The sequence below is a fragment of the Bos indicus x Bos taurus genome, chromosome 9 (assembly GCF_003369695.1).
Source record: "Bos indicus x Bos taurus breed Angus x Brahman F1 hybrid chromosome 9, Bos_hybrid_MaternalHap_v2.0, whole genome shotgun sequence".
NCBI classification, from domain to species: Eukaryota; Metazoa; Chordata; class Mammalia; order Artiodactyla; family Bovidae; genus Bos; species Bos indicus x Bos taurus.
The window spans coordinates 92,973,035-92,982,262 of NC_040084.1; positions in this window are offsets into that span (position 1 = coordinate 92,973,035).

Sequence of the window (9,228 nt, forward strand, 5' to 3'; positions counted from 1 at the left end):
CAATGTCTTTTTGGCTCCAATTCAAATTCATTTGGGTGCCTAGAAAGAAGTATTACTTGTTATAAAGCCATACTAAGATCGCTTCCAGCCTAAATACTTCTTTTTCTAAACCCAGTGACCCATGTTTGGGATGTCTTCATATAAAAAGTGACAAAGATTAAAGAAATACAGACCTGATGCTGGATAATCCAAAATTATACTGATACAATTTTTTCCATAAACCACTCCCCTTTTTTTAAGATATAGTAAATCCAAGTTTCTAAATGCATTAGGCTGAGTTTATCTTTAAATATCTTTGGTGAAAGTATGATATCTGTTAATTCCCCCTTCTGCTTCCCTAGCTCAAGACTTAGAAATACACACACGACCTCCTTGGAAACCCATTACAAGATAGGCCTTCCCTTTGCCTTAGTCCTTCAGCAATTTGAGAGGAGCTAAGAATGTTGGGCTAAGAACTATGATATTGAATTGTACCTGCAAGAGAGTTTTCTATAATAAAGACATACTTATTTTTGTACAGGGGAGAATGTTACTATTTAGCTTAGAGAATGTTCTGAAAGGTCTTATTTTAAATGTAGATAAAGGAAAAATGAGTGCATAAAACAAATTTAGGCTTCCAAAAGATTTTAGTGACTTTTTTGGGGAAACTTGGTGAATACATAAAGTAAGATGTGAAATCCCATTACGGGTTGTTAGAACTGGTTAAGAGACAGAAACTAAAGAACAGAAATCAATGGTCATTTCTCAGCCTTAGCAACGTTAATAGTTACTGCCTTAAGAATCTGATTACAGTTAATCCTCCTGTGCTAATTTTCTTCCATATATTTATTAACACCCTGGAAGTGCAAAATGTGCTGATAAAAAAATAATTACACAGTCTGTCAAGGGTAGGAGAAATTGTGGGGAAGGTAGAAATAAGTCACAAAGATGGCCAAGGAAAGAAATTCAGCTTAGATAAGGAAAAGTAATGCTACACTGGAAATCATTTTCCATAATCTTCCCCAAAATCCTTTAAAGTGAATATGAGATGTTAGAGGGATGCCATTACATAGAGCAAAAGTTCAGGGCTCTCTTGATTCTAAGGACCAAGTTCAGTTTCAGCCAGATCAGTTTAAACACAACAAAGCAGAATTCAGGAATAGTTTGAAAAGGGTGACCCAAGTAATAACAGGAAAGAAAAAAAAAAAAAGCCTTAACATGCTGTTCTGGGGAGAGATGTTAACACATAATAAGTTCAACATGGTCTATCTTGACTCCAAGAACTGGAGTGAATAATTGGAAACAATTGCTATACCTTAGCTGTACTTTGGATGATTCATGATTCACTGCAAGAATAGCTGTTCTAAAATATTATTTCCCTAACCTGTGCCTTCAAAATGGGTCAATTAATTCAAAGCTCCTCAATTAGCAAACTTAAAACACTTATCTATTAATAACTGTAAGTCATCAACAGAAGGGAGAAAGTGTTCAAAGTGAAGCAACGGAAACTTTGTCCTATGTTTTCAATATCATTTTTCCTCCACTTGCATACTTCCAATGACTTGGGGATCTGTCAGAATGGACCAGGATCAAGTACTCTGATTTCCTACCAGCCAAATATTATTTCTCCTTTCAGATTTAGTTTTTGACCCTCTGACTTTCCAATTAAGAGGATTGGGCCATGGTTCTGTTTTTAGAAAAGAGAAAACAGAGAAACTATGGCTCTATAAGTAGAACTAATCACTTTGCAGCACCTGTGTATCATCTGTATTTTGTGGACTCAGATTATGCTTCCGGAGAAGGCAATGGCAAGCCACTCCAGTACTCTTGCCTAGAAAATCTCATGGACGGAGGAGCTTGGTAGGCTGCAGTCCATGGGATCGCTATACTAGTCAGACACGACTGAGTGACTTCATTTTCACTTTTGACTTCCACACATTGGAGAAGGAAATGGCAAACCACTCCAGTGTTCTTGCCTGGAGAATCCCAGGGACAGGGCAGCCTGGTGGGCTGCCATCTGTGGGGTTGCACAGAGTCGGACATGACTGAAGCGATTTAGCAGCAGCAGCGGCAGCAGCAGCAGCAGATTATGCTTCAGCAAGAACCTGACTCCACGATGCTGTTGTCTACATTTCTGAATCATCTTTTCATTCCCAAACCAGGCAAATGATATAGATTCTGGGCACACAAACTTGGCTCATTTGCTGTAAATCTAATTAAAGTCTTACCAAGTGAATAAGGTCCCACAAAGGATGTAAGATGCCTATCTTCTGGATCTTCTTGAAAGATTTTCAAAAAAACAAAGTTTCCACTCAAAAATCAGCCATGGGGAGGCAGTTATAAGATGACAAAATAAAGATAACGCTGCATTTTTCTTTTCCTTTCTGTAAGCCAAAAACAAGGCAGTGAGGGGAGAAGGGGGCCCAAAGAAACACTGTTTTCCATGAAAATGGAATCACTTAGAACCCAAGCCAAAATATACATTAAAAATAAAAACCTGCCAAGTATAGTGAAAATTGCACCAGAGTGAAGGGGGCACCCAGAGAGGACGTCTGCTCCCATCCATCTAAAAGGACTTCTCCAAAGTGGGCTTCAAGAGCAGCTGTCCAGGGAGTGCCAAGGTGGGACCCCTGGAAAATGGCCACACACTTAAGGTTGGGGCCTGATAGGCTATAGCTGGAGAGTGGAGGGACCATGGGAAGCCAGCCCTGGCATGGTTTTGAAATCACTGCACAGCCTGGGGAATCCTAGTGTTTGAAACTGGAGTAATGTGACCGTATTCATTTGCTCGGGCTGCCCTAACGAAGTCCCACACACTGGATGGCGTGAACATTCAGCTCAGTCACGCGCTTGTGTCTGACTCTTTGGGACCCCATGGACTGCAGCACATCAGGCTTCCCTGTCCATCACCAATCCCGGAGTCCACCCAAACCCATGTCCATTGAGTCGGTGATGCCATCCAGCCAACTCATCTGTCGTCCCCTTCTCCTCCTGCCTTCAATCTTTCCCAGCATCAGGGTCTTTTCCAATGAGTCGGTTCTTCACATCAGGTAGCCAAAGGATTGGAGTTTCAGCTCCAGCATCAGTCCTTCCAATGAACACCGAGGACTGATCTCCTTAGGATGGACTGGTTGGATCTCCTTGCAGTCCAAGGGACTCTCAAGAGTCTTCTCCAACACCACAGTTCAAAAGCATCAGTTCTTCGGTGTTCAGCTTTCTTTATAGTTCAACTCTCACATTATACATGACCACTGGAAAAAACCATAGTTTGACTAGACGGACATTTGTTGGTAAAGTAATGTCTCTGCTTTTTAATAGGCTGCCTAGATTGGTCATTGGAGAAGGCAATGGCACCCCACTCCAGTACTCTTGCCTGGAAAACCCCATGAATAGAGGAGCCTGGTAGGCTGCAGTCCATGGGGTCTCGAAGAGTCGGACACGACTGAAGCGACTTAGCAGCAGCAGCAGCAGGTTGGTCATAGCTTTTCTTTCAAGGAATAAGTGTCTTTTAATTTTATGGCTGGAGTCACGACCTGCAATGATTTTTGAGCCCCCCAAAATAAAGTCTCTCACCGATTCCATTGTTTCCGCATCTATTTGCCATCAAGTGATGGGACTGGAAGAAACACAAGCTGGAATCAAGATTGCCGGGAGAAATATCAATAACCTCAGATATGCAGATGACACCACCTTTATGGCAGAAAGTGAAGAGGAACTAAAAAGCCTCTTGATGAAAATGAAAGAGGAGAGTGAAAAAGTTGGCTTAAAGCTCAACATTCAGAAAACGAGGATCATGGCTTCTGGTCCCATCACTTCATGGGAAATAGATGGGGAAACAGTGGAAACAGTGTCAGACTTTATTTTTCTGGGCTCCAAAATCACTGCAGATGTTGACTGCAGCCATGAAATTAAAAGACGCTTACTCTTTGGAAGGAAGGTTATGACCAACCTAGATAGCATATTCAAAAGCAGAGACATTACTTTGCCAACAAAGGTTCGTCTAGTCAAGGCTATGGTTTTTCCTGTGGTCATGTATGGATGTGAGAGTTGGACTGTGAAGAAGGCTGAGCACCGAAGAATTGATGCTTTTGAACTGTGGTGTTGGAGAAGACTCTTGACAGTCCCTTGGACTGCAAGGAGATCCAACCAGTCCATTCTGAAGGGGATCAGCCCTGGGATTTCTTTGGAAGGAATGATGCTAAAGCTGAAACTCCAGTACTTTGGCCACCTCATGCGAAGAGTTGACTCATTGGAAAAGACTGATGCTGGGAGGAATTGGGAGCAGGAGGAGAAGGGGATGACAGAGGATGAGATGGCTGGATGGCATCACTGACTCGATGGACGTGAGTCTGGGTGAACTCCGAGAGTTGGTGATGGACAGGGAGGTCTGGCATGTTGAAATTCATGGGGTCGCAAAGAGTCAGACACGACTGAGCGACTGAACTGAATGAACTGATGGGAGTGGATGCCATAATCTTATTTTTCTGAATGTTTAGTTTTAAGCCAATTTTTTCACTCTCCTCTTTCACTTTTATCAAGAGGCTCTTTAGTTCTTCACTTTCTGCCATAAGGGTGGTGTCATCTGTATATGTGAGATTATTGATATTTCTCCCAGCAATCTTGATTCCAGCTTGTGCTTCATCCAGCCCAGAATTTCACATGATGTACTCTGCATATAAGTTAAATAAGCAGGGTGACAATATACAGCCTTGACATACTCCTTTCCCATTTTGGAACCAGTCTGTTGTTCCATGTCCAGTTCTAACTGTTGCTTCCTGACCTGCATACAGATTTCTCAGGAGGCAGGTCAGGTGGTCTGGTATTCCCATCTCTTTCAGAATTTTCCACAGTTTGTAGCGATCCACACAGTCAGAGGCTTTGGCATAGACAATAAAGCAAAAGTAGATGTTTTTCTGGAACATGGAAACATATTGTCTGAGTTCTGGAGACTCCAAGTCCCAGATGAAGGTGTCATCAGAACGGGTCCTTTCTGAAAGTGCCTGGGAAGGCTCTGCCCCGTGCCTTTCTCTTAGCTTCCTGTGTTTGCTTGTCATCCTTGGAGCTCCTTGGCTTGTAGAGGCATCACTCTGGTCTTCCTCTGTCTTCACGTGGTTTCTCCTTTGTGTGTTTTTTTTCTCTGTGCCTCTTCTCTTCTCACAATGACACCAGTCATATTGGATTAAGGGTCACTGTACTCCAGTATGGGCTTCCCTGGTGACTCAGATGGTAAACAATCTGCCTGCAATGCAGGAGACCTGGGTTCCATCCCTGGGTCAGGAAGACCCCCTGGAGAAGGGAATGGAAATCCACTCTGGTATTCTTGCCTGGAGAATTCCATGGACAGAGGAGCCTGCTGGGCTACAGTCCATAGGGTCTCAAAGAGTTGGACACTACTGAGTGACTTTCACCATCACTAATCCAGTATGATCTCATCTTAATTTATCACACCTGAAATCAGCTTATTTCTTAATAAGGTCACATCCTGACATTCTGAGGGTCCAGAAAGAACAGGAATTTGGAGAAATACTGTTCATCCTTATACCAGGACCCAGGATGGTTGATATCTTCAGGTTTCTGGCAGAAGAAATTAAAAAATTTCTTTTTAGTGTTGCTCATGTTGAACAGGGACCCTTTATCCAATAACATTCAATATAAATCAAAATAATTCAGTTTCTAGGCTTCAAATAAAAGAAAAAGAGAGAAGAATCTTCCTTAGTGTACCCAAACTAAATAAATACAGGGTTGGTCAAAATGTTCATTGAAAAACCCAAATAAACTTTTTGGCCAACCGAATACCTAAGTACATAAAATAATCAAGCATCCATAAAGGTTAAAAATGAGTGGATATATGTATTAATATTCGTATAGCAAATTTGCTTTGTTGTGTTAGCCTGAAACTAATACAACATGATAAATAAATTATATCCCAATTAAAAATTTTAAAACTTAAAAAAAGAATAAAAATTAGCTTTAGACCTCTCTACTGAAGTCCTCAGGACAAGGTATTCAAGTTCACAGAATGAGAAAACTTAATTGTAGGATTTATGCCTCATGATATTACTACTTAAAAAGAAAAGCAATTTGCACAGAATATAATATGCATAACACTTTGAAAAGAATTAATGGAGGACTGAGATACAATTTGCGGGGGGAAGGCAGAGTTAAAAATGTTCCTCCTACCAACGGTATTCTTCACAGAGCTAGAACAAATAATTTCACAATTTGTATGGAAATACAAAAAAACCTCGAATAGCCAAAGCTATCTTGAGAAAGAAGAATGCAACTGGAGGAATCAACCTACCTGACTTCAGACTCTATTACAAAGCCATAGTTATCAAGACAGTATGGTACTGGCACAAAGACAGAAATATAGATCAATGGAACAAAATAGAAAGCCCAGAGATAAATCCACGCACATATGGACACCTTATCTTTGACAAAGGAGGCAAGAATATACAATGGATTAAAGACAATCTCTTTAACAAGTGGTGCTGGGAAAACTGGTCAACCACTTGTAAAAGAATGAAACTAGAACACTTTCTAACACCTTACACAAAAATAAACTCAAAATGGATTAAAGATCTCAAAGTAAGACCAGAAACTATAAAACTCCTAGAGGAGAACATAGGCAAAACACTCTCTGACATACATCACAGCAGGATCCTCTATGACCCACCTCCCAGAATATTGGAAATAAAAGCAAAAATAAACAAATGGGACCTAATTAAACTTAAAAGCTTCTGCACAACAAAGGAAACTATTAGCAAGGTGAAAAGGCAGCCTTCAGAATGGGAGACAATAATAGCAAATGAAGCAACTGACAAACAACTAATCTCAAAAATATACAAGCAACTCCTACAGCTCAACTCCAGAAAAATAAATGACCCAATCAAAAAATGGGCCAAAGAACTAAATAGACATTTCTCCAAAGAAGACATACAGATGGCTAACAAACACATGAAAAGATGCTCAACATCACTCATTATCAGAGAAATGCAAATCAAAACCACTATGAGGTACCATTTCACGCCAGTCAGAATGGCTGCGATCCAAAAGTCTACAAGCAATAAATGCTGGAGAGGGTGTGGAGAAAAGGGAACTCTCTTACACTGTTGGTGGGAATGCAAACTAGTACAGCCACTATGGAGAACAGTGTGGAGGTTCCTTAAAAAACTGGAAATAGAACTGCCTTATGATCCAGCAATCCCACTGCTGGGCATACACACTGAGGAAACCAGAAGGGAAAGAGACACGTGTACCCCAATGTTCATTGCAGCACTGTTTATAATAGCCAGGACATGAAGCAACCTAGATGCCCATCAGCAGATGAATGGATAAGAAAGCTGTGGTACATATACACAATGGAGTATTACTCAGCCATTAAAAAGAATACATTTGAATCAGTTCTAATGAGATGGATGAAACTGGAGCCTATTATACAGAGTGAAGTAAGCCAGAAAGAAAAACACCAATACAGTATACTAACACATATATATGGAATTTAGAAAGATGGTAACAATAACCCTGTGTACGAGACAGCAAAAGAGACACCAATGTATAGATCAGTCTTATGGACTCTGTGGGAGAGGGAGAGGGTGGGGAGATTTGGGAGAATAGCATTGAAACATGTATAATATCATGTATGAAACGAGTCGCCAGTCCAGGTTCGATGTATGGTACTGGATGCTTGGGGCTGGTGTACTGGGACGACCCAGAGGGAGGGTAGGGGAGGGAGGAGGGAGGAGGGTTCAGGATGGGGAACACGGGTATAACTGTGGCGGATTCATTTCGATATTTGGCAAAACTAATACAATATTGTAAAGTTTAAAAATAAAATAAAATTTAAAAAAAAATGTTCCTCCTTTTCAACCCTTGGAATCCACTCCTAAGCATATAATGTAGAGAGACCTTTGCACGTGTAAGAGTGAGCAGATTGCAAAGGTTCAAGGAAACATTGTTTATGCAGACCCCATACTGCAAACAACCTGAATAGTCATCAATAGGAGATTGTGTTATAGTTCAGAGTTGGAAAACTATGTTTATAAAAATCCAGATAGTAAATATTTTCAGGTCATACTGGTCTCTGTCTCCACTACTCATCTCTGCTGTTCTAAAAACCAGTCATAAACCATTTGGAAACAAATGGGAATGGCTGTGTTCCAATAAAACTTTATCTACAATATCAGGTGGTAAGCTGATATTGAGTAACCATTTATACATAATAAAAAATAAATAAATTGAAGAATGCACAAAATATAAATTGGTAGGATTCACACTAAAAATGGAAGACAACTTTAAGGGCTAAAAAAGGTGAATAAAGAAGTTGTAGTTAAAGGAATGTCAGAAAAAATACTTAAGCCAGTAAACCTTCTTTCAAATCCAGATGCAGGTATTAGTTACACTAGTAACTAATTACACTAGTAACTAGTTACACTAGTTAATTGGGCTGTGAAGGAAGGAACCAGATGATTCAAGGGCAACCAATGATCACTTAACAGTTATCCACTATGAGTGTATCAAGTCCTGGGTAGACACGGAGCAAATCCAAGGGGGAAAAAAAAAAACTGATAATCAAGCACATTGCACACATAACAGATGTTATCACTAGATAGTCGTTGAATTGATGAATGGATGAATGAGTGAATGCCAAGGTCAATATTGTTACCTTGGGCTGGACACTCAGTATATACCAATATATGAAGGACTCACACCTGCCACTTGAAGAAGTAAGCTGCGAAGTGCTCAGGGAAGGCTCTCATCTCTCTCTCTCTCTCTCTCTCTCTCTCTCACACACACACACACACACAGAGATACTCCCTGACTCCCCTAGATACAAAGCCTACCCTAGACTTGGCAAACTGCCTTTTCTGCCCCTGTATCCCCCACCCCTCACAGGATTGAGCATCTAAAGTGAAGTGGAAAATACAGGCTAAAATAAAGCCATATTTGGGCACAAACCACGAGAGATGAAAAGGAGAGAGGCGTGCAAGCCCAATTAGAGAGTCTTAACTATAAAGTGTTATCAGACAGAGGGAGAAGACGGGCGAGCTGCAACCTGTCAGCTCTGCGAACCCACTCCAGGTGTTCGGCGTTTCTCCCCACTTCCCCCTCCCTTTCTCTCTCTCTAGACTAAGAAGAGGAGACACCCTCTGAGTCTTTTCAACGTGTCTGGGTGGGATTATTTCCCGTCACTGACAGATACACCCTGTACTGATGCTCCAGCCTTTAAGAGAGATAGGGAATCCTCAA